Genomic DNA, 27,448 nt, shown 5'->3' with positions numbered 1-27,448 from the left:
ATTCCGTGTATACTGGACACTCATTCTTCTTCCACAAAAGGAAAAACTGGAAATCACTTTCAGATATTTTAGTCTGTGTTCTTTAGAGTGTTCAATACTGAGAATTGTTTTATAATTCCATCTCAATATTCAAATACTTCAGAAACAAATGGAAATTTAATGGCTGGTCTATATTATATAGTGAAGAAAAAAGCACATAAAATACGTACTTAAAAATAGAATTAAAATAGAAAATTATTCCATGAATCAAATAAGAAAAAAGTTTCACTTCTCATATTTGAAGGTCATAAGACTCTAGGGATCATGTACCATGTCTCTTCTTAACTTCTTTGCCTTCATCTTTTATTCTGGCTGACTGGAGTAGAAGAATTCTTCTTTGGGAATTCTTTTCAAAGACCACAGGTACAGGAAGTAAAAATTTATGGACTGTTAAGTGAGATACTGAGAAATGTTACTACATAATTCTGATCTATTTGTCTTGATTAAGGGACATTGCTTCAGAGAACATTTTGAATCCTGAAAAATGCCTGCCAATCCTCACAGGGTGTGGTCTCATTATAACTGACCATATAACTGAATTTTTGATAAGGCAGTATTGTTTTAAAAGGCTATATGCTTTGGGATATAAGGGTACTTTTCAGGAAAGGTAAATTCTTATATAATTTATTCCTCATTATTTTTACTACATATATATATAATCAGTTTCAGGGATGGGAATTTCATTTTAAAACCGTGAATTTGTTTCACCTTGGGAACTATGATAATTGTTCTTTCACCCATTTAATGAGTAGATTTTTGATGCATAAACATGACCGCTGGCATATATAGATCAACTGGGCAGCTTCTTCAGAATAGTAATAATAGTAATGCTGATGATAATGATAATTTTCTGGTAATCACAAATATTTCTAGTCTTAATGTTTTTTTGAGAGGTCCATTTTCATAGCTGACTCAATTTTCCATCTGAACAACCCCATTACCTCAGTCATTTACCATTTTAAGAATCGTTACTTTGACAGTGATATCGACCTTTCATTAAGGCTATTCTTTCAGGAAAGCTGAGCAATGGTGAGTACTGCTAGAAGTTCTGACCACTTGGAGGATTTCCATTTTGATGGAAACTCTGTAGCATTCCATTCCCAGCAAGTACTGTTAATAACATAGAGAATCATTGTCAACCTCAATTAAGTTACATTTTTCACTTTAGTTGGCTAGATAGAATTCCCTGAGATCACAGTTTGTAGGCTAAGAGAAAGTGCAAATGTAGCTGGCGTAGGCACTGTATTAGTCCATTATCATACTGCTCTAAAGAACTGGCTGGGCCGGGTGCAGTGGCTCAAGCCTGTAATCCCAGCACTTTGGGAGGCCGAGGCGGGTGGATCACGAGGTCAACAAATCGAGACCATCCTGGTCAACATGGTGAAACCCCGTCTCTAATAAAAATTACAAAAAATTAGCTGGGCACGGTGGCGCGTGCCTGTAATCCCAGCTACTCAGGAGGCTGAGGCAGGAGAATTGCCTGAACCGAGGGGGCAGAGGTTGCCGTGAGCCGAGATTGCGCCATTGCACTCCAGCCTGGGTAACAAGAGCGAAACTCCGTCTCAAAAAAAAAAAAAAAAGAACTGGCTGACACTGAGTAATTTATAAAGGAAAAAAGTTTAATTGACTCACAGTTCAGCACAGCTGCGGAGGCCTCAGAACGCTTACAATCATGTCAGAAGGTGAAGGATGAGCAAGGCACCTTCTTTACAAGGCAGCAGGAAGAAGTGCTGGGCAAAGGGGAAAGAGCCTCTTTTAAAACCATTAGATCTTGTGAAAACTCACTATCGCCAGAACAGCATGGGGGAAACTGCCCTTATGATTCAATTACCTTCAACTGGTCTATTCCTTGACACATGGGGATTATGAGAATTACAATTCAAATAAGATTTGGGTAGGGACACAAATCTTAACCATATCAATAAGTATATACTAAATGTAGACACTAGGGAAATATGAATTCTGACTAAGGTTATGTCACCAATTTTGTGTATTTCTACACCACCAAAATGTTATTGCAATGTGTCCATAGAGAAACTTTTTTAACTTAAATGATCATTTTGCTTTCATATCCTCTTAAATGCTGTCTGGCATGCAAATATGTAAAATAACAAAAATACAGATTGCCATATTCTTCTATAACTCCTTTGTAATTAGCAATGAACTACACAAAGTACCAGACATTTGGGATGTAATTTAGCTTGTGTGACTCCCTTTGTGAGCTAGAGCAGAGAATAAGCAGCTTGCTCTGCTGATTGAGAATTTCATAGCCCTAGTTCCCATTAATTCACTCAGAAAACACAGCTGTGCATGTTACCTCTGAATGCCCACCTCAAAAAGATGCATTTTTTATAGTCATTGTCCTCATTCGAATTCAGTGTTATGTGATAAAAGCAAACAACTACTGAGATTGCTGGATAGAAAAAGGCCACATTATCACAGATAAAACAAATATTTTGTCTCTGAATCTCTACTCTCTTGGAGACCACACTGATGTTTGGTTTTTGTTCAAATTATCTTGACATTCAATGCAGAGTAACGCATTTAGATGTAGGATATTTCTTAATTTGAAACTTACCTATTAGTATTTAGATGGTTCAATAATTCATAAAATGATTCAACAGTAAACACACTGAATATTTTAACATTCCTGTGTAAATATATATTCTATTTTTTGGAAAGTATATGATGTACTATAACTAAAAATATGCTAAATTTTTCTATATGAATAATTTAAAAAGAATATTACTTAAGGAAAAGGGAAAGTCTCATACTTTTTCACTTTTCATTAGAAACATACTATTTAGCTCTTTTAAAAATAAAATATACTGAAATTAAAATTCCTACCACTCATAATGTATACATTGGTTTTTGAAAAATGGAAGAAGCTAATATTTTAAAACTACATTTATCATTAGCTTGTTAAAACTATTTGACCTATATGAGTTAGGCAATGATTGTAAAAATAAGTATAAAACTAGTGCTCAGTGTTAATACTTGTATTATCTGATCTCATTATTAAAAGTTTTCAGTGTACATACAACATAACTGAATTAAAGTTACTTCTGTATAAAAAATATATGTAAAAGAGATCCAAACGCCAAAGAGACAAAAGACATAAGTAAGTATGTGTTTTGTCTCTTTGGCGTTTGGATCTCTTTTTGTCTTTTCAATAAAATTTTTACTAACATGAGACATTCTTCTCAATCACAGCGCTGTTTATTTGCATAACTTAAATTTATGTTCACAGAAAACAATAAATAGTGGTCCCCTGCATTATGCTACATGGGTTATCATTATTTATACTCTCTGTTACACAAACATTACAGAAAAGGTGAAATCATTGATTGGGTTAGCTTTTAAAAATCTATTTAAGACCATTTAAAAAAATAATTTGACATAATCTATCACTTTCAATTTCTTCGAATGCTCCTTCTCAATCTATCTAGTTTGCCTGATTCATAAAACTTAGTAAAATAAATTAAGAGTCATGGCACCTGGGGAAAAAAAATGACACTTGTTGCATACCTTTATGCCATCATTATTTGACTGACTGATTGATTGAATTATTGATTGAGACAGATTTTCACTATGCTGCCATGTCTAGTCTCAAATTCCTGGGTTCAAGCAATCCTTCTGCCCCAGCCTTTCAAATAGCTGAAAACCATCAATATTTTAATGTGTACCCTATATTCACTTTAATAAATATTACTTGAGGCTAAAATGCTCCCATAATTTACTATAACAAAAACCGAAATATACAATACAAAATAATACATAGTTCCTGCCTTCAAGAAGTTAGTAATCTGATAAGAAAGACAAATATGTAAACCTAATTATCATGCCATATGATAAAGTCTATAATGGAAAGAGCTCAAAATACATGTATCACATAGAGTATAAAAAAATTTTTCACAGAATATCTTATAAGAAAAATGAAAAGATTTGGCCAGCATGGTGGCTAACACCTATAATCCCAGCATTTTGAGAGACTTAGGATGGGAGATCACTTAAAGCCAGAAGTTCAAGACCAACCTGGGTAACATAGCAAGACTCTGTTTCTACAAAAAAAAATTTTAAATAACAAGCCATGGTGGTATACATCTGTAGGCCCAGATACTCAGGAGGCTGATATGGAAGAATCCCTTGAGCCCAGGAGTTCATGGTGAGCCATGGTCATGGGACTGTACTTCAACTTGGGTGCCAGAGTAAGATGCTGTCTCTAATAATAAAAAATAATAGTAAAATATATAAGATTTGACCTATCCAAATGGGTTAATACTTTAAATACATATTGTTCAAAACCCTCGACTGAATTTCACATGGAAAAAAAGGACTTATTTTTGTAAAATTTACTGCAATATTTTAAATAAACCAGTATGTGGGGGGGAAAAAAACAACTTGAGCTATATCTCCCATTATCAATGGAAGAATTTTAAAATTACATGGAAACCATTTGAAATGTATGTAAGGTGTCTATGTATGATGTTGATATAAATGAGAAAAGCATCACAATATTATACATGGTGTTTGAACATCTTGGCCTTTCTAATCTTGTATCAAACACTTTTTCACAGTGTATTTTATATTTGCTTCCTCTGTTCTATGAGTCAAAAAAAGTTGAAAATCTTTTGAAGAAATTGTAGAGATGAAAGTATAGAAAATAAAAATATAATATAATCAAACTAAGATATTTTGACCAAAAAAAGAGCATGCCAAAGAAATTAGAGGCATAATAAACATGCATTATTAGGGTATATATTACACTTATAAATAGTAAACAAATTTATAAATTAGCATTCATATGTACTATGTGACAAGAACACAGTATTATTTGTTAGAAAAACATGCAAAATTATAGGGAAAATAAATGTAGAGAGGATAATCAAAGACTCAGATTATCTACCAAATTGATTCAGAAGGAGGCAATGACAATGTTTGAAATGTTAAAGGTGAAAACAGACACATGACAGAAGGAAAGAAGTTGTCATTGAAATTGTCTTTCAAAGCAAGCCTTAGAAATTCGACAGAATCAATATTTAAGGTATATTCATATCATCAAAATAACCATGGAAACTGCATTAACTCTTCATGAGAAGACTGTTATTTTTCTGACCTAGGTATTTTTTTAAAAGTCAAAAAAGGCTATACTGATAAACAAAATTATTCTAGTTAAGACAAGGTTAAGAAGCAGATATTGTCCTGTGGGTTTATTCCTCAGAAGAATAAAGTGTTTGGAAATGAAGTTAACAGGCTGACTTTACTGATCTTGGTATTTGGGCTAAACATATTAAGTTAAAATCCAAACTAATCTATCATTCTGAAAACTCTATTTACTAAAGGAATGTCCAAAGGAAATTACTAGTTGCCTGGAGGCCTTAAAGCCTCAAAGCCTTAAAAAGTAAGACTTTTTTGAAATGATGTACAATTATACCTCCTACTCTTAATAAAACAATACCAGCAAAAACCAAACAACAACAACAAAAAGGCTTGTAAACAAGTCCCTAGACATTTGAAGCCTTTAACGTTTAACGAGAGATGTAGAATACAGCCCTAGGGAGGTAGAATATGGCCCTAACATCCAGGTGATTTTCTTCTCTCCAGCTTTGGCATTGCTTTTGCAATCCATGAACCCTGGTTTTATAGTTCATGAGGTTATCACAGTTGTCAAGACTCACTATTGTCAATTACTTATTCAAAACCTGATTGTGGTATAGGTGTGCCAAACAAGAAGCTTCACTAAAAATGATTTGAATGATTTGACCTTTAGAAAGGCTTTAGAATTCACTCACCATGCATGGCATTTCTTTTTCTCCATCAACATCAAGGGATATACAATAAAGAACAAATGCCACAGTTTGTAATTGATTTACAAAGGTTTTATAAAGGTGGTTGAGGATAGAGTGAAAATCATTCTTGAGAGGGATGTTAACTTTGAAGAGGTTAATTTAAAAATGCTGAAGAGTTCTTGAACTCTTCTGCTGATAAATTAACTACTATACTTGCTAAGGAGGACATATAACCCTGGCTTGAAGAAGTTGGAGAGAATTACAAGAGACACACAGTCAAACCACAACGGCCATCTACTTTGAAGGAATGTATGGGCCATGCAGATATAAAGCTAAACATTATCCTCTCATGTACCAGTTGTCTGATGAAAAGCTCTCATTTTAATATTGCCTGATATATCCTATAGAGACATTCTCCAGTAAGTGGAGAATTTCTGTTTTACCTATTCATTTACCAAGGAACAGGTAAAAGGGTAACGGTTTTATTGAGAAAAATACCTGTAGAAGTAATGGAGAGAAGGGAAAGGAAAACATGTGTTTCACCTTCAGACCACAATGCAGGTCTGATATCAGTGAATAAGACAGGAGAAAGAAGAAAGAATGCATAGCCTCAGGCTATAAGAAAACCTTGGAATTCCAGAGTAGAGACCCCCTGTTAGAGGAATTATATGTGGGTCAGAAATGGCTAACTCTAATAAGTTCTCTTGCTGCACTCAGTCACAGGCTGGAGAAAACCAGGTGTATGGTCTTGGTGTGAACATAGGTGCTGAAGATATAGCACTTGGATGCTGTCAGCTAACTACTCCTTGGAAGTATTCTCTGATGAAGTGAAACCTGAGGGACACATTTCCATGGCTGCTAAATGTAGAGAACCATACAAAATTTTTAAAGGATAGAACCCGTGTTAAAGAAACGTCCATTTTGAAATAATTGTTTTTCCAAAATCTCATGCATCTTCCCTGAAGCTTGCTGTTCTGGAATCTCTATAACACACACACACACACACACACACACACATTCATAGATAGGTAGGTAGGGAGGGAGGTTCCATAGATAGATGATAGCTAGATGGATAGATATAGATACATGTATATATGGCAGTTCCTCTGGATAGTTTACTTAAAGTTAACCTTCATCACTGAACAACTCCTCTGCATGTCACCTTCATCAATTTGTGACACTGCTTTTGAACTCTTTATCCCCTCACATCTCAGTTTTCTTCAATGTCAATTTAATCATACTTGGTGAAGTAGTAATAGTTCAATATAGCAAATTGCTTTGTTTTAATTACATTTTTCTGAATATTTTTATAGCAAATTTATTGTTATAATTTACTTATGGTGCTTATTTTCAATGCAAAAGTTATGTCACAGCAGGCTATGTGAAGATTTTACTATTTCGAATGCAACTATTTGTTAGCAACTATGTTAACTGTTCAATGATCAGGAAGGAATATTTTAAGTACCTTAATTTTATTATAATAGTTTTATACATATTAATATGTTTTAATATTTTAAATACATTTTAAGAAATTAATTTGGGATTTGAATTTATGTGGAAACATCAGAAAAAAAGCAAAAGCCATTATTTGTTTGAAGGTTTATCACAACTTGGAGGATCTCTAAGCAACCTCTGGCCTCAGAATATAATTCAAACTTCTGAGCATCTCATGCTGGGACTTCTATTTGTCCAACCAGCCTCATCTTCCACTATTCCACACCTCACACTTTATGCTCTAATGTTAAAGAAGAACTTGCATACCTGATACTTGAATGCATTATGCTACTTAAGATTTGCATTTATTTTATTATAATATTCTTTATACTTGAATAATCCCATGTACTTATCTGTCTCAACCTACTAACATCATATACATGCTTAAAGTCTTGGCTTAACTATCATTTCTACTAGCTGATTGCACATCCACTTCTGTTCTTCATCCTCCATAGATGCCTATTATATGTTTATCTTATCACATAGGTTTTCAGGTCAAGAATGAGGGTTTACTCGTATTTTAAAGAAAAACATGACAATTAAAAAAGTAGATGTGGGCCAGGCACAGTGGCTCATGCCTGTAGTCCCAGTACTTTGGGATGCGGAGGCAAGTGAACCAGTAAAGGTCAGGAGTTCAAGACCAGCCTGGCCAACCTGGTGAAATGCTGTCTCTACTTAAAATACAAAAATTTTAGCTTGGTATAGTGGTTGGTACCTGTAGTCTCAGCTCTTGGGAGGCTGAGGTAAGAGAATTCCTTGAATCCAGGAGGCAGAGTTAGCAGCTGAGATCATGCCCCTGCACTCCAGCCTGGGTGACAGAGTAAGACTCCATCTCAAAATAAATAAAACAAAATAAATTAAAATAAGATAGAGTAGATGTTATATACCTCCCCCCACTAAATTAAGCTGTTTTTCAGAAGGAAAACTTTCATTATAAAACAAATTTTTCCCACATAAATTACTATCTTATTGTGTTATTCTAAAAATATCTCACATAACTACAAAACTGCTGCAATTAATGTTCTACTTTCTAAAGTGTTTATCAAAAGAATTATAAAATGTGAATCAATGGTATTTGCATTCCTTTGATGAAAACATGACCAAACCTATTACCAAATGATTGTAATTAAAATTCATTTTATCCAAAAGGATTAATTACATAATCTATTTCCCTGTAAATGATATGTAAGTTAATGATTTAAACTTCTACCATTAGGTATCTAAATTAGAAGACCAATCTGGGGCTAGTTGAAAACTTTTAAATTAACATATGAGGATGATTGTACCAATTTATATGAAATCTCTATTGTCTACAACAATTGTCAATAAAGAAAAAAATTTTAAAAATAGCAAAATGGCTGATTAGGTTAGAATTACATAACATGAATTTTCTCTATATGGGATCTCTCAACATGTAATTACAAGATAAATTACACTTGTATTATTCAAAATACCTGCTTTTATTGTATATATTTAATCTGCTTATCTCAATTTTTAAATAAAGTGGCAATGAATCTGACAAAGTAAGCATTGGTACTTAATTAGTCAGGAAGCATGGGATGCCCTTAGGCTGTTGTATACATGTCAGAATTGGCAAAATATCCATTTTCTACAAGCAAGAGGAAGTCATATTTCACAGTTATGATGAAATTACATTGTTATTTCACAGCTGTCAAGCATAGTCTTGAAATATGACTTTTTAAAGTATATACTTAAAAACTTTCTCAACACTTTAATAATATTTGTGGATCCTAGGAATACTGTAACTCCAAGCACCCTAAATATAAGGGAGTAACGAAAATTTATATGATTTTTAATATAAAAACTATATATTTTAGGTTCAATATAAGCCATACAGCTTTTCATATATATCAAATCAAAAACAAAAACTAAGATTACAAAATTATAATAAAGAACAATCTAAGGGCTGAACAAAACCAGGAATACATTTAAAACATATTTATTTTTCTTTTCTAGTTCTCACACATAGTTTATACATAAATTGAAAGACATAGAAATATACTATCAAAAGATATATGAGAAGATGGGGACAAAGAAATATATGAGTAGAACAGTCAATGGGGATCAAGCTGATTTTACCACACAAAATGCATGGCACAATATCCTCTTTAATTGCTAAAATTGGAATGTCAATTGGACTTTGACCATCTTAATGGGCAGGACAAAGAAATGCAATTGGATAAAATATTTACTGTGCCTATGATATAAAATATAGACCAGAGTTTTAGAAGCCAGGCAGTAATTTCTATCCAGTATGTTATTATGATAGGCCACTCTGTAACAAGCAGATTATATCCTCCAGAGAATACCTAAAATAAATATCCTGTGAATTTCAGAAGAGTATAGAATCACCAAAGGCTATGCAAGATTACATTTGGTTCAATAGATGAACATAGCACTTTGAGAGATGAAAGCGGGGCATTATTAAACTGTGTCCTCTGATGATGTAGTAAGTGTGGGATAAAAGCCAGAATAATTAAAGGAATTAGGAATAGTATATGCTTTACGTAATCTCTGCAAATTATAATATTTAAAAATAATTCTTAGTTATATATCATTATTTAGTTTAAAGTTAAGTGGTAAAGTGTCAGTTTTTGTTTTTGTTTTTTTTTTAATTGTATTTTGGGCTCTGGGGTACATGTGCACATCCTGCATCCTTCAGGATTGTTGCATAGGTACATACATGCCATGGTAGTTTGCTGTCTCCATCCCTCCTCCTGTCGTCTACATCAAGTATTTCTCCTGGTGTTATCCTTCACTATCCTCCCCACTCCACATTTTCCCTCCCTTCCCCTCCATTTCTCCTGACCTAGCACAGTGAGTGTTTTTTTCCTTCCTTGTATCCAAGTGTTCTAATTGTTCATCACCTGCCTATGAGTGAAAACATACAGTGTTTGTTTTTCTGTTCTTGTGTCAGTTTGCTGAGAATGATGGTTTCTAGGTTCATCTATGTCTCTACAGAGGACACAAACTCATCATTTTTTATGGCTGCATAGTATTCCATGGTGTATATGTGCCACATTTTCTTTGTCCAGTCAATCATTGATGGGCATTTGGGTTGGTTCCAGGTCTTTGTTATCATAAACAGTGCTGCAAGGAACATATGGGTGCATGTGTCTTTATAATAGAACAATTTATAATCCTTTGGGTATATATCCAGTAATGAGATTGCTGGGTCAAATGGAATTTCTATGTCTAGATCCTTGGAATTGCCATACTGTCTTCCATAATGGTTAACTAATCTATACTCCCATCAACAATATGTCAGTTTTATAAATATAATAATAAGTCGGGGAGAATGCAATAACAGAAAACTTTATAAATTTAAATACCATTTTAATCACTGATTACCTGAAAACAAGTAAAGTTAAACAATGTATTTGCAAATTTATATATATATACACATATATATGTGTGTGTGCATATATATATACACATATATGTGTGTGTGTGTATATATATATATGTTTAAATTATAAAGTTAATTCAGAAAGGAGAAACAAAATTAATTTCCACTCTGAAAAAACCCTTAGGGCTCATTAAGCAGTATTGATGAGGTCCATAGGTAGATTCACTATGAAGTTTATGAAGTTCCTCACTTGGTTCATTTTCTTCAAGATCCTTCCACTGAATTTAATCTTGGAAATTGTGTACACTTTCCTTAGAAAAGTTTCCCTAAATTGTGTAAGAGTCAGACCCATCAAAACTTGTAATCTTATGAAATAATACTCTATTTCTTTTGGTATTTGGATTATGGGTATTATTTTATTACTTAGATTCATAAGGTATATTAGATAAGAATATATCATCTTGTTTATATAAAATGTATTTAAAAAGAAGAAACAATTGACAATATTACAGAAATTATTGTATCTATAATTCGGGTATTATATATGGTGAATTGAGGATAGATTCATTATTTTGACAGACCAGTGAGCAAAAAAAGGTTTATGTTCTCTCATTAATGTGAACAATATACTAGGGCAATACACTGAAAAAGATAATCAAGTCACTTCCAATTAATATATGACTCAAAAAATAATTGGGATTCTGAAGCAGCAGCATACCCCAAAATGCTGTACTGAAAGGCAATGAAAATATTGGGCTGAAAAAATATGAAAACAGTTTAGTGTAGCTGAAAGGGTTTTGGATGCTTAAGAAGACAGGTACCTTAGTGATTTATTGTTATGCAATAAATTCTCCTAAAACTTAGCACCTTAAAACAGCAAGCATCTATTATCTCTGAATTTCTGTGGTTCAGGAATCTGGGATCAGCTTGGCTAGATGCTTCTGCCTTAAGTTTCATGAGATTGCAGTCAAGCTGTTAGGTCAGAATTGATTTGGGGTTGATCTTCAAGTTTTCTCGCAAGTCTTCTGCCCATCCTTAAAATGTCCACTGCCAAGTTCCTCATGTATCTGCTGGAAGGCCTTAGCTCCTCCACATCTGTTGGCCTATAACATCAGTTTCTTGTCACATGGGCCTCTTCATGGAGCTACCTAACGTAAGATCTGGCTGCCCCACAAAGTCAGTGATGAAACAGAGAGGGAGAAGAACAACAACACAGAGAGTAGCCAATGTACTTGTTTAACATAACATCAAAACTGATATATTATTCATTTCTTATGCATGTCATTGGTTGCAAAGACCAAAGCTAGTATAGTTGTACAATGTGGGAAAGGACTATGCAGGAATATTACTACCAGAAGCAGAGATCATTAGATGTCATTATAGAGGCTGCTTATCCACAACAGCACATAGAATATGCTTACACGCACACACACACACACACACACACTTTTCTGTTTTTTACACACACACACACTTTTCTGTTCTTTACAAATCAGATGCCTTATTCTGAAAGAGAATTAAGAGAAGGAAGCTGGAAATGCTTCTGTATTATAACATTAACATTTATCAATTTTTAAAATAATTATTCATATTTAGTAATAATTTATGCTATGATATAATGTTTACAAAAATAGCAGACAAAATGTCTATAATGGGCTAATGAAATTTAGTCCATAATTATTTTCTTTCTACTAAGCCTAGTATTAAGCATACATTGTTTAAAACTATTATCTTGTATTGCACCATTTCCTGGAGGTAATAAAGGAAACTGACAATGGATGCCCAGTACCAAAATTCAATCGGTCATTTTCTACCAAGTTTTTCAAGAAGTCTAGCCTTATATTTTGTTATGAAAAAATTAGTTTGATATGCTTGAGTGTGGGAGGTATGGATAATAAACTAATACCATAATTTGGGAGAAATAAGGTTAACTCTTTTAAACAGAGCTGGAGCATAATTGACCAAAATGCATTCCAAAGAACACTAATCCTGTGAGATATTCTGCAATTTGGAAACATGAAAAAACTGGAGAATCACAGGTCACATCAAATCCATGGCTCTGTGAAATCCTGGAGCGATGACATTTTGGTACTTTCCCAAACTTACCTAATCTCAACATTTTTTTTTTTTCTGTAAATTTATGGACATACTATAGTTAAAACTAGAAGAGATCAGCCTCAGTCTGGTCAGATACCACAGTAAGAGAATTTATAAACATAAAAAAATTATGAATGATGAAATCCACTATTGTGAGAGACTCTTGCAAAACTGGAGAAGCATTTATTACCAAGAGAGCATTTAATTTAGCTTGATCTTTTAAGCAAGGCTCCAGTAAGGAAGTTGTAGAATGTCTACAAAATTCTAGTTAGTTGTATAATTCAAGCTCAGAAACTTTTATTTACTTCCAGAATAGAGTTATGTACACAATACCTTGAGTAGTGATGATTTAGTTCTATGACCAGTATTCATTGACAACTTAATAAATGATCTGATATAATTTAGAGTATAGCATCTGTATTTGTTGCTAGCAGCTTTGGAAACTTAGGAGCCTTACAATTGCTACATCTAGTTATAAAATCTCTGCTGTACTTGCAACAATGGCTTCTTTCCCTTTATAATTGTGATTGTTGAGTAGATACCTGCACTTTGGAAAAAGAATAATTCTAGATTAGAAAAATTCATAATTTACTAGAACAATACTTAAATGAATCATTTGTTAAAAGTGGGAGCAGAATAAACATAAGTAAACATAGGTAACCATAAGTAACATTAAATTAAAACTCTTAATATCTGTGAGGATAATTCGCAAGTGTAGTTCATGTCAGAGTTACTATTTCATGGCCAGAAAATGTATCATGTCAATTTTGATTTTCTTGAAATACTGAAAACAATAGAAATCTTCTTCAAAAATACCAAGATTCACACAGTACATGCTACTCATCTATTTCTGTATGCTGTACACTGCTTATGCAAACTGACTTTCATCAGAGTTAACGGGGCTTCTTTATTTTTTCTTCTCCAAGTTCAGTGAAAACAGTTTTCTCTCAAAATGTTTGCCACAACCTTTGGACAAACAAAAGCCCAGAGAGAGAAAAGTAAACATACATAACCACATATCTATCAGTCATTTGATATTACAAACCATTTAGTCAGGGGAATAGATGTTTAAAAGAGTAGCAGAGGGACAGTAGCCTTTCACTTTTAGGTCACCTACACAAACCTTACTTCTCAAAATTCTGTTATTTGTTGTGTTTGACTAACAGGAACATGAAACTGGAGAAAATAGTATCTGGCAAAAAAATAATTTTAGGAATTAAAATTCATTGATTACACAATACAGTAATGGACTGCATTTGAAAAATATCTAATGTTCTCTTAAGTCATGCATTTCTCATCGTGAACTGAAACAGGTTGACTTGGTTAAAATCTAAACTGAGGTCAAAGGAAACTCTGAGAGCAAGTTAGTAGTAGTCATTTTTTTCCTACAAACTGATCTAATCTTGACTAGTTTTGTAATAGTTTCTTGTAATTGTTCAGATAGATTTAATATTTGCACAATTTTAATAATCTAATGTTGTCTTCATAATAGAGCAACTTGCTTTATTACTGAGATCTGCATCCAGAGTTAACTAACTCCAGATTGAAAATTTTCATTAATTTACATGCAGAATAATGAAACTAGACATCTATCTCACAAAAAATAATTTAAAAAGAACCACAGACACAAAATGGACAAGGCACTTAAAAATAAGACCTAAAACAAGGGTCGGGTGTGTTGGCTCATGCCTGTAATCCCAGTACTTTGGGAGGCCGAGGTGGGCAGATAACTGAGTTTGGGAGTTTGAGATCAGTCTGGCCAACATGGTAAAACCCCATCTCTACTTAAAAAAAAAAAAAAAAAAAAATTAGCTGGGCATGGTGGAGGACGCCTATAATCCCACCTACTTGGGAGGCTGAGGCCGGAGAATCTCTTGAACCTGGGAGGTGGAGGTTGCAGTAAGCAGAGATCTGGTCACTGCACTTCACCCTGGGTGACAAGAGTGAGATTTCATCTCAAAAAAAAAAAAAAAAAAACAAACAAAAACCTAAAACAGCAAAATACTAGAAGAAGGCCTAGGGGAAATGCTCCAGTACTTTGCTCTAGGCAAAGATTTTATCGCTAACACTCAAAAGCAACAAAACACAAAATAGACAAACTGTACTATATCAAAGTTAAAAACTTCTGCATTGCAAATGAAACAATAAAGAAAAAATCTAGTGAAGAAAGAAAATATTTGTAAACTATTAATTTGGCAAAGGATTAATACCCACAATATGTAAGGAACTCAAATAATAGCAAACAACAACAACAAAAAATATCAAATAGTGAGCAAAGGACCTGACTAGACATTTCTCAAAGGGATACATACAAGTGCCCAACAGGTATATTAAAAATGTTCAGCATCACTAATCTTCAGGGGAATGCAAATCAAAACTACGATGAGATATCATCTTATCCAAGTTAGTATTGCTATTATCAAAGTGACAAAAAATAATGCCAACAAGGATGAGGATAAAAGAGAATTCTTATAACTGTTAGTGGGAATGTAAATTCATAGAGCCATTCTGGAAGATAGTATGGAGATTTCCCCCAAAATTAAAAAAAAAAAAAAAAACTAGCAAAGATAGAACAATCCCATGACTGAGTATTTTATCCAAATGAAAGTAAATCAGTATACCAAGCGGATATGTGCACTTCCATGTTTGTTGCCACACCATACAAAATAGCAAAAATATAGAGCAATCTGTTAATCAACAGATGAATGATTAATGAAAATACGGTATATATACACAACTGAATACAATATGGTCATAACAATGAATGAAAGTCTGTAGTTTGGAGAAACATAGATGGAACTGGAAGTGACTATGTTAAGTGAATTAAGCCAGGAACAGAAAGATAAATATTTCATGTTCTCCTCATACATGAGAGTTGAAAAATTGACCTCATGTAAATAGTGAGTAGAATGTTGGTAACCAGAGGGTGGGAAGGGTGTGGGTGTGAGTGGTGGGAGATAAAAATAGGTAGATTAATGGGCACAAATGTACAGTTACTTAGAATAAGTTTTAATGTTCAATAGCATAGTAGGGTGACTATAGTTGGCAATACATTGTATATTTTAAAATAGCTATAAGAGAAGATTTGAAATGTTCCCAACACAAAGAAATGACAAATGTTTGCGATGATAGATAACCTAAATAGGCCTGGTGCCGCGGTGGCTTATGCCTGAAATCCCAGCACTTTGGGAGGCCGAGGCGGGTGGATCAAAAGGTCAGGATCTTGAGACCAGCCTGACCAACATGGTGAAATCTGGTCTCTACTAAAAATACAAAAATTAGCTGGGCATGGTGGTGGGCACATATAATCCCAGCTACTCAGGAAGCTGAGGCAAGAGAATTGCTTGAACCCAGGAAGTGGAGGTTGTGGTAAGCCAAGAGAGATCAGGCCACAGTACTCCAGCCTGGGTGACAGCAAGACTCTGTCTCAAAAAATAAACAAATTAATTAATAAATAACCTAAATACACTGACTTGATCGTTATACATTCCATGCATGTACCAAAATATCACATGAACCACATAAATATGTACAAATATATCAATAAAATCATCAGAAAAATAAAAAATAACAAGACATACAAATTAAAAACACATAAAACAACTATTCACATAGAATCGTATTAGGTATTATAAGTAATCTATAGATGATTTAAAGTACATGATAGAATATGCATAAGTTGTATGCAAATACTACATCATTTTATATAAGGAACTTGAGCATTTATGGATTTTGGAATCCATAGGAGTCTTGGAACCAGTCTCCCATGGATATAGAGGAACAACTATGTCTCTATATCTATCTATCTATCTATCTATCTATCTATCTATCTATCTATCTATCTATCTATCTATCTTGTTTTTACTATAACTAAACTACTTTTCCCCTTTTAAACTTTCTTCAACTCCAGACTCTTCTTTTTTTTTTTTTTGAGACAGAGTCTTGTTTTGTCACCAGGCACCAAGCTGGAGTACAGTGGCACGATCTCGGCACACTGCAACCTCCACCTCCTGGGTCCAAGCAATTCTCCTGCCTCAGCCTCCCGAGTATCTGGGTCTACAGGTGCACACCGCCATGCCTAGCTGATTTTTAAGTTTTTAGTAGAGACGGGGTTTCACCATGTTGGCCAGGATGGTCTTGATCTCTTGACCTTGTGATCTGCCCACCTCAGCCTCCCAAAGTGCTGGGATTACAGGCGTGAGCCACCGCACCCGGCCCAACTCCAGACTCTTTTAGTCTATTGATAATGGCCTTCTCTCATAGCACCTCAGGATAAGATCTTGGAGAAATTTGAGTTACATTACATGTCAGTGGTTCTCCCTACTGTGGACATATCTCATACTATACAAACTTGACAAAATACTTGTCCCTCCATCTAATTCTGATTGTCTCCCTCTTTTCATGGTCTTCACTGTTCACAAATGTAGTCTCAACACCAAAGAATAGTATTATGCTTCTCCATAATATTTTCCTTTCTTTGAAACTTTGCTTTCTTATACTGTCTTTCAAATATTTTATACAATAGTAACATAAGGTTATTTTTCATACTGCCTCACTCTGCTCCTATGCCCATATATGCTCTTCATTTTTGCCTTTTTAAATACAGCTCACTTTATTCTTTGAAAGATACTCTTAGTATAATATATTTCATCTGTTAGAAACACTACCAACCAGTGAAAGGGAAAATAATAAGATTATAGCATACACTTATTCTGTTTTCCCTGACAGGAATAACCTAAAAATATTTGTTTTTATACTTGTCTGACTTTTTCACATGTTTACAAACTTATTAAGAGTAAAAAAATCTTGTAAAAATCCTCTGATAGTTACTTTAGAATAAACCTAAATTTAGAAAAATAATATGGAATTGTTGAAGAAATAAATAAATTTAAACGAGTTGCCAAGAAACCAGAAAAAAAGTTCACTAATCATCAGTAATCATACACAAGTCAGAATGAATATTATTAAAAAAATCAACAGATGTTGGTGAGGATGCAGAGGAAAAGGAACACTTAAACACTGTTAGTAAGAATATAAATTAGTACAACCTCTGGAAAACAGTATAGATTTCTTAAACACTAAATGAGAACTACCCTTTGATCTGGCAATCCCACTGCTGGGTATTTACTCATAGGAAAATAAATCATTGTATTAAAAATACACCTGTGCTGTTATGTTTATGGCAACACTATTTACAATAGCAAAGTTATGGAATAAACCTAAGTGTCCATCAGTGGATAATTAGGTAAAATGTGACACACACACACACATGTGCACACTTCCTGGAATACTATTCAGCCATAAAAAATAATAAAATTATGTCTTTTTGCAACAACATGAATGGAATTGAAGGCCATTATCCTATAAGAAATAATTTAGAAACTGAAGACCAAATACTGCATGATCTTACTTATTGGATGACAATAAACAATGTTTACACATGGACATGGAAAATGGAATAAGAGACACTGGAGAGTATAGACAGTGGGAGGAGAATGATGGTTGAAAAAGTGCCTATTGGGTACAATATTTACTAGTTGTATAAAGGGTACACTAAAAGCTCATACTTCACTACTACCCAGTACATCAATTACTATGATTTGGCTATGTGCTTCCATCAGAATCTCAAGTCAAATTCTCCTCAGTGTTGAAGGAGGAGTCTGGTGGGATGTGATTGAATCCTGGGGGCAGACCTCCCCCTTACTCTTCTTGTGATAATGAATGAGTTCTCATGATATCTGACTGTTTAAAAGTGTATAGAAACTCCCCCTTCTCTCTCTCTTCCTCCTGCTCCCACCATGTAAGACATGCTTCTACCATGATTGTAAGTTTCTGAGGTCTCCTTAGAAGCAGAAGCCTGTACAGACTTCAGAACCACAAGACAGATATATTTTCTTTATAAATTACGCAGTCTCAGGTATGTCTTTATATCAGTGGGAGAATGAATGAATATATCGATGAAATAAAACTATACTATAACCTCTAAATCTATAAGATAAAAAAAACTAGATCTATATAGTACCCAATCATTTTTCAATGGTATTTATTTGTGAAATAAAAATATTATTAGATGGGTAGTACATACTCAAACTTTTTAAATTAAAAACTAGATAGAAATATAAATATAATGAAGGGATGTTTGCTTCTGAGCAAAGTGCTATAAGATAGACTGAATTTATTCTCCTACTTGAATCAACAAATAGAAATCTGGACAAAATATTTGAAACAATTATTTTTGCATATTGAAACAATAGTCTGCTTAGGACTCTAATTCCTGAGAGAGTGGAAATAAAAAAGATGAACTCGGCCGGGCGCAGTGGCTCAAGCCTGTAATCCCAGCACTTTGGGAGGCCGAGGCGGGTGGATCACAAGGTCAAGATATCGAGACCATCCTGGTCAACATGGTGAAACCCCGTCTCCACTAAAAATGCAAAAAATTAGCTGGGTTTGGTGGCGCATACCTGTAATCCCAGCTACTCAGGAGGCTGAGGCAGGAGAATTGCCTGAACCCAGGAGGCGGAGGTTGCTGTGAGCCGAGATCGTGCCATTGCACTCCAGCCTGGGTGACAACAAGAGCGAAACTCCGTCTCAAAAAAAAAAAAAAGAACTCTGTGAGTGACTACAACTTACTATATCGACAGTATAGATGCTTCTGGACTTATAATGTTTTTTATTTGCTTGCTTGCTTGCTTGCTTGGTTTTGAGATAAAGTCTCAGTCTGTTACCCAGGCTGGTGTGCAGTGGCGTGATCAAGGTCACTGCATCCTTGACTTCTTGGGCTCGTGTGAACTTCCCATCTTGGCCACCTGAGCAGCTAGGACTACAGGTGCACACCACCATGTCTGGCTAATTTTTTATAGTTTTGTGAAAATAGACAGGGTCTCACTATATTGTCCAGGCTGCTCTTGAATTCCAGGGCTCAAGTGATCCTCCCATCTTGGTCTCCCAAAATGTGAAGGTGCCAGGCGTGAGCCACTGTGCCCAGCTGCAACTTATGATTTGACATAACAAATTTACAACTTAGCAGTGATGCAAAAACAATATGCATTTTAGAAACCACATTTCAATTTTTGAATTTTGATTTTTTTTTTCAGGCTGATGATATGCAGTATACTTTCTTGCAATGTTTGGCAGTGGTGGCAGGATGCAGCTCCCAGTCAGCCATGTGATTACAAAGGTAAACAACTAATACTCTACAGACTCTAAGGAGTACTGTGTTGCCATGTGATTTTACTCAACTGTAGGCTGATGTAAGTTTTCTGTACACTTTTAAGATAGGCTAGGCTAAGCTACAATGTTTAGTAGTTTAGGTGTATTAAATATATTTTCATTTATATTTTTAACTTATGATGGTTTATTATAAAGTAATTTTATTGATAAGTGGAGTTGTATCTGTACATACACATCATAATTCAAGGAAAGTAAATTGAGGCCAAGACTGGGACTAAGGTTAAGAGATCAGTGTAGGAATCCAAGGAATGTAGGCGGCAAAAGTCTTCAGGAAAGAGTACTAGTGATGATAAGCCTGTGCAGAGAGGTCTGTATTCAAGCAGAGGGTTTCTTTGAGTCAATACTAATTACAGACTAACCCATCTATTTGAGGAAACAACACTAGGTCATAGAAAGCCTCATATAAAATATTTAGAGTGAAAAAACCTAAGAGTTCACACAGGTCTGGAAATAATTTATATGCACATCAGTAATAATCTTCAAAAAAATGGTAATTAAGGGAGAACCAGGTAAAACATTAAGATATATTTTGCCTCAGTAGTGGGACAAAATTATCCCATGACAAAAAGCTGTACCAGTGCCATGTAACAAACCTTAAAACTCAAAATAAGGAAAGATTTTAAAATACTTCAACAATATTCCTGGAAAAAGCTCAAGAATATTAATAAGAATACAAAACATATAGCATGAACAAGTTTAAAAAATTACAGTGTCTTGCACTCAATAAAATGGTACTAGAAATACAAGAAAGCAATAAAATACAACTATAATGAGAAAAATTAATGGAAACAAATCTAAAAATGACAGAAATGAATTAGTAGATAAGTATATTAAACCAGCTATTATTAATATATTTCATTTCATCAAAACTAACAGAAAAGAGTGAGAAAATTAAACATCAACAAGAAAGGTATAACAAAAAAACTCTCAGAGCCAAAGCTACAATGTCTCAAGTAAAAACTATTTTTAAAATAATCTATTATTGCAAGTTTTAAGCCAGGAAGTCTGAGAACATAACAGAAGATTAGAGATAAAATACGTGATTATTTCCATTCTAATCTATATTACTATTTTAAAATATTTTTAGCTGTATGTGACAAAAATATTCTCATATTAACTAATTTTAAAACATATAATTAGAATATTTACTATTTGTTTTTTGTCATTTTAAGTATCATAGATAATTTAAAAATTAATAATGAGAAACTTCCTTTTCTTTTCCTTTTAGGCTTACAGTAATAGTTAAATATTATTCCCCAATATCTTCTATATCTCAAACTTTGTGGCATACTTTGCAGGCCATGGCAAGAGACTGAGACAACAGCCCTTTCCAGTATTCACTACTAGGATAATAATACAATTTAATCTGACTTTACCTATTAAAATGCAAAAAAATGCCAATAATCTCATAAATAGATGCTGTGAATTATGGCAAAATCCCTAACAGTTTAGCTTTGCAACTGTAGAAAAATGTGCAAGCTCAGTTGCATTTAAAATGATTTTAGTTGATCATTAAAACTGAAATAATTTGTTGTCATTCCTATTGCACTTATGGTAAAATGTTTGCTTTATCTAAAACCTAAATGGGTAAACTAGATGTTAAGATTTAATCATATTTTGTTATTTAGCTATAATTCTAGGAGTTCATCTTAGATACTTTGGGATGAAATGAGATTCTTAGATCACTAAGTTGCCTCCTCTGTACTTATGTATGTAATGTATAAATTTCTTTACTTTGCTTGAGATGTTTTTTATTATAACAATGGGCAAGAAGTGAAACAAATACACCTTTTCATGGGTGTTTCTAACTCTGATGTGAAGAAAACATCAGGGAAACATAAACATGCTCTGGTTAATATATTTAAATGGAGCTTATTGTAAGTATATTCTGAAGATATGAGGACGTAAAAATTAAAACTCTCTCAACAGGTTTGTTGAAAATTAGAAAATAATTTGCAGTCAATTAGAGGACATAACAGATTAGTAGATTAAAAGCACTATTTAACAGTGAATTTTCTAGTTTTCTATACTTGAAATTACAACTGCAGAAGGCCATTCTCTTTTTATCTGCCAGGTGTTACCTAGATTCAGATTCTAGTTCCAGTATTTACTAATTGTGTAAACTTCATGAGGTTATTAAATCCATCTGTACTTCAGTTACCATGTTTAGAATAATAATAGGACTGAATTTATGGAGTTGTTTTCAGGTGTGTTGATTATCTATTACTTTGTAACAAATTCCCACAAATTTAGCTGGTTAAAGCAGCATACAATTATTATAGTTCTGTGAGTCAGGAGTCTAGGCACAATTTATCAAGATCTGCTTAGGATTTCATAAGGCAATTGTTTTGTCTGTATTCCTTTTGGAGCTCAGAGTTCTCTTTGAGGCTGATGTGATTGTTAGTTGAATTCAATGCCTTGTTCTTTTGTGACTGAGGTTCCTATTTTCTTGCTGGCTACTGTCCTGGAACTACTCTCAGCTACAAGAGGCCTCCTATAATTCCTTGCCATGACGCCTTCTCATAGGCCATCTCACAGGTCTTCTATTAATATGACAACTTACTTCTTCAAGACCAGCTGGAGAATGTCTTATTCCTGTCTGCAAAATGGAATCTTATATAAGATAAAAATTGTCACAACAGTAATTTCCATATTATTTACCATATTCTCTTGACTAGTAGCAAGTCATAGGTTCAGCCTTCATGAAAAGGATATTATGTAAACATGTGACCTATTGGTGATCAGTTCAGCATGTGTCCCACACATGAACATTAAATCAACAAATCCAAGTAAAACATTTATAACCCTGTTGGCAGAAACACATCCTCAATAATTGTAGCTCTTAGCTCTTACAGCTCTTTTTACCTAAGAAAATTTTCTAGTCTCTTTATGCTTCCTATTGCCTGATGAATTCAGTTACTTACACTGTTAGGCCACCTTACAAGTCTCCTTGTAGTATTTTCTCTTTATTTTTCTGCACCACCGATCACAGGCTCTGTCTTTATGCATCTAAATTGGCAAGTTAGTGATGTGATTCTCTGGTTTTTGCATCCTCAGGAAGTCAAATGTCAATTTTACAACCTCCTGAAGGTGAAGAACTAGTCAGATTCTTTGATGGCTGGGGTAAGAAGAGTTAAACCTGTGACTACTCTTAAACAAGTGAGGACATAAAGAAATTCCAGCTGATGTTGGCCTTCTCAGTTAGTGCAATAAGTTCTCAGTCATACATCAATTACATCATATAGAAACCAGTACTAGCACCATTCTTAGCAGATTTTATTGTAGGCAAGATTGTACTGTGGGTGAGTCTCCCAATGATTCTCCCCGGTGTTCTTTCATAAGTAGAATTACGTCTCATTCTCTCCTGAAATCCAATACAATCATGTGTCATATAGTTGTGTTTTAGTCAAAAATGGACCAGATATACCATGGTAGTCCCAGAAGATCATAATACCACATTTTTACTGTACCTTTTCTATATTTTGTATCTGTGTGTGTGTGTGTGTGTGTGTGTATGATAAGACAGGACCTTGCTCTTTTGCCCAGGCTGGAGCTCCATGGTGAAATCATAGCTCACATCAACCTTGAACTCCTGGGCTCCAGGCATCCTCCCACTTTGATCTCTTAAGTAGCTGGGAATACTCAGCATGCAGCCATGCTCAGGTATTTTTTTTTTTAATTTTCAGTAGAGATAAGATTTCACTCTTTCTCAGAATGGTCTTGAACTCCTGGGCTCAAGTGATCTTCCTGGCTTGGCCTCCCAGAATGCTGGGATTACATGGATGAGTCACCACACCCTGTATCTTTCCTATATTTAGATATGTGTAGGTACAAAAATGCTTACTACTGTGTTACAATTGCTACAATGCCCAGTATAGTAACATGCTGCACAGTTTTGTAGCCTAGGAGCAACAGGTTGTACCATATACCCTTGGTGTGTAATAGGTTAATACTAGTAGACCAGCTAGTTCTGTATAAGTATACTCTATAATGTTTGCATGAGGACATTGCCTAAGGACAAGTTTCTGAGATGTAGCCTCATTATTAAGCAATACATGATCATACTGAAATAAAGATCTTGGCTTGTCTTTTTGTATAGTCACCTTATTAACTCATTAGCTTTTTTTAAATTATAAACCTTCCACAATAATGACTATATCCCAAATAACATCCCTCAAAATATTTTAGTATTATGTCAATAGCATTCTAGAATGTTTGTGCTTTATTCAAATTCACATTTTAAAGTTCAATATACCTATATTATAGTATTGGGAGACTGGGCTTTTGGAATGTACTTAGGATAAATGAGGTCGTAAATTTGGGGCTTTCATGATGAGATTAGTACCTTTATAAGAAAAGAAACCAGAGCTTGCTTTTTCTCTCTATGCTTTTTCTTTTTCTTTCTTTTTTTTTTTGAGATGGAGTTTCACTCTTGTTACCCAGGAGGAGTGCAATGGCACGATCTCGGCTTACCGCAACCTCCGCCTCCTGGGTGCAGGCAATTCTCCTGCCTCAGCCTCCTGAGTAGCTGGGATTAAAGGCACGCGCTACCATGCCCAAGCTAATTTTCTGATTTTTAGTAAAGACGGGGTTTCACCATATTGACCAGGATGGTCTCGATCTCTTGACCTTGTGATCCACCTGCCTCAGTCTCCCAAAGTGCTGGGATTACAGGCTTGAGCCACCGCACCCGGCCTATGCTTTTCATATATTATTGTAATCAAATAATCTAAATATCCAAAGGGTTAACTGGATTGGGAAAGATACTACCAGGTAAGTAAATTATAGTTTTCCGTATTCCAGAGAGAAAGTTTCATATTGTTTAGCAACTGAATAACCTTTATAAAAGAGTATATTTGCTTTTAGCAAGTCAGTTGAATTGCTAATTTGTGACTTTATTGTCAATCTTGTAAAAATTGGACAGTTGTTTTATATATTTTAAAGAGCACTGGGGATTATCCTTTTAAGTTGTCAATGTAAATAATTTACATGGCCAATATTATAAAAATATTTATTCCACATTTATTTGCTCTGCCCAGTAACAATTCCATAATTACACCTTTATTAGCATAATTCAACATAGTAATTTGTTCATACTAAGTGTTGGTCATTATTAAGGATATTCCCTTCCCAGACATATACTATTTTTTGACCTCTGTAACAGGTAGAAAGAGGATTATACATCAACTTCAGTGCTTATATTTCAAATTTCTCTGGGGTCATAGCCACTGACTGATTATAAAAGGACAGTTTTGTACAAAAGTGAATTCCAAAGTAGCATTCATTTATTACAGTTTATTGAATGTTCATGGGCAATAGCCTCTAATCTTCTACTATCTGGATCATTCCTACTAATTATATATTGAACATAAATATTTATTCATGGTAATAAGCAGTTATGAAGCTATGCTATAGGCTACATTTTCACTTATATATTCAGGTACTCTGAGTTGCATAACTTTTTCACAGTTTTTAAAAATTTTAGCTTGGTATTCTAGGATTTCAGAGTACACCATTCTGATTCCATCTCTGTTAATGTAACAAAAATCTCTCCCTGGGTGAATACCCAGGATTATTTTAATATTTGAGTTTTAAGTTAGTAGCCAAATATGTTAAGGTTATAATCAGGCCAGATTTATAAGGTTTGTCATCCACATTATGGAATTCCTGTCTGCAACTTGATTTCTGAAGTAAAATCTCTTCCAGTGCTTCTCTTTGACTTAGGAGGATATTCTCACTTTGCATTACTTCTTTTCAGATATATTAGATAAAACTTGTTAATTGTCCTCAGGCCAGTAAGATGCACCTAGATTTCATTTCCTGTAATTGTCTGGTCAGTGCCTTTTAAATCTCAATAATTTTTTCCCGTAAATTATATTAACTCAGAACCTCTTCAAAGCATTTTAATCAGTAGCACTTTTTTCTTTAGATGTAGACAGATTATACCCACATTATCTACATACATCTTTGTCTGACAGGACTATACAAATTTTCATAATTCCTGTATCTATATCATAGGGCTTTAAATGGTGGATTATTTCTATTATTTCTGTGTACAGCTATTTTTATTGATCAGATAACTCAGACATTGTATACCATTTGTACATGATTATTTTAATACTTCGGAGGGCATAACCAAGCAGCATGTGCTTAGACCCTTTATGCAGTCTTTTTATTTTGTGCCCTCTTTGTCTTTAAAAATTATTAATTTTATCCATAAACAATTTACCTTTTAATTTTAATCTAACAAAAAATAAAATGTTGGACTTACTGTATATACTATGGAATGAATTAAATTTCTAAGGGAGCTAGAATTGTGTTCTTAGTACCTATCTTCCTGAAAATACCAGTTCAGTTTAATAAGGGAGATTTGTTGAGCAGGGACTTCCTATGAGAAAGCATTTTAGACATTACCCTGGACAGCTGACTACAAAGTGATGTGATAAATCAGCACATCTAGAGGCCCTGTTATGGACTGAATGTTTGTGCTCTATTCAGATTCACATTTTGAAGTTTTGTCTACCTATATGATAGTATTTGGAAATTGGTCTTTGGGGATGTAATCAGGATACGATGAGGTGATAAATACAGGGCCTTCACGATGGGGTTAGTACCTTTATAAGAAAATAAACCAGAGTTTGCTTTTACTTCCTATACTTTTCATATATTACTGTAATCAATAGCTGCAATTCTCTGAGTTAAGTAAAATTTGGGTCTCCCTTTTCTAGGTAAAAGAACTGTGGAGTTTAATTACTTGTACCAAGTAACAGCTCTGTAAGACCAGTGACTAATATACAGGAAATCTGACTATAGAAGCTAAAGATGAGCATGAACAATATTTTATAATAAATAAATACTCTGACTATATTAATTTTTCCTCAGATATGCTGTGTACTATGAAACTCTGCTTTATTCTTGGGCCTGGAACACATTATCCACTTTATTTCTGCATTTCTGTGAAAGCTTTATATTAGCATTCATTACATGGAATTCAATTCAATTACTGGTTTCTTTCATAGCTTGAGAGCCCTAAAATCTCCCCATTACAGTGCAATATGATGTAAAAGATATTATTTTTTTAAAATGATATTTCTTACTGGTTTTGCAGATATAAATATTGTCTTGAAAAATAACAATTTGAAAATCTCAATAATCACTTTGGCCCTTTTTATATTCAGTTTAAAGTCCGGTCTCTTCATTTTTTGGTACGCTCTGCTCTCTATGGCACAATGTTATTTACCAAAATTATTTTGCTTTACCCTGGACACAATGATATTTTGGTTTCTTATAAAAATCCATGTGATAATGAAGATACATTTTAAAACAAAGTAGACTTATTTAATTGTCTCTATGTGTTGAATTACATTTTACATCAAGCAATCTATTCTTCAATATAATACTAATGCTATTTCATCACAGATTCTCAAAC

General features: G+C 34.0%; 1 protein-coding gene across 15 annotated transcripts in view; it reads right to left on the bottom strand.

The window, feature by feature from the left end:
- The window catches only part of MGAT4C (MGAT4 family member C), a 934,265-nt gene that overhangs the window by 660,904 nt on the left and 245,913 nt on the right, over window positions 1-27,448 (bottom strand). The window lies entirely within an intron of this gene.

This window comes from Callithrix jacchus, chromosome 9 (assembly GCF_049354715.1).
Source record: "Callithrix jacchus isolate 240 chromosome 9, calJac240_pri, whole genome shotgun sequence".
Taxonomy (NCBI): Eukaryota; Metazoa; Chordata; class Mammalia; order Primates; family Cebidae; genus Callithrix; species Callithrix jacchus.
This window is presented reverse-complemented; position numbering and strand designations above follow the sequence as displayed.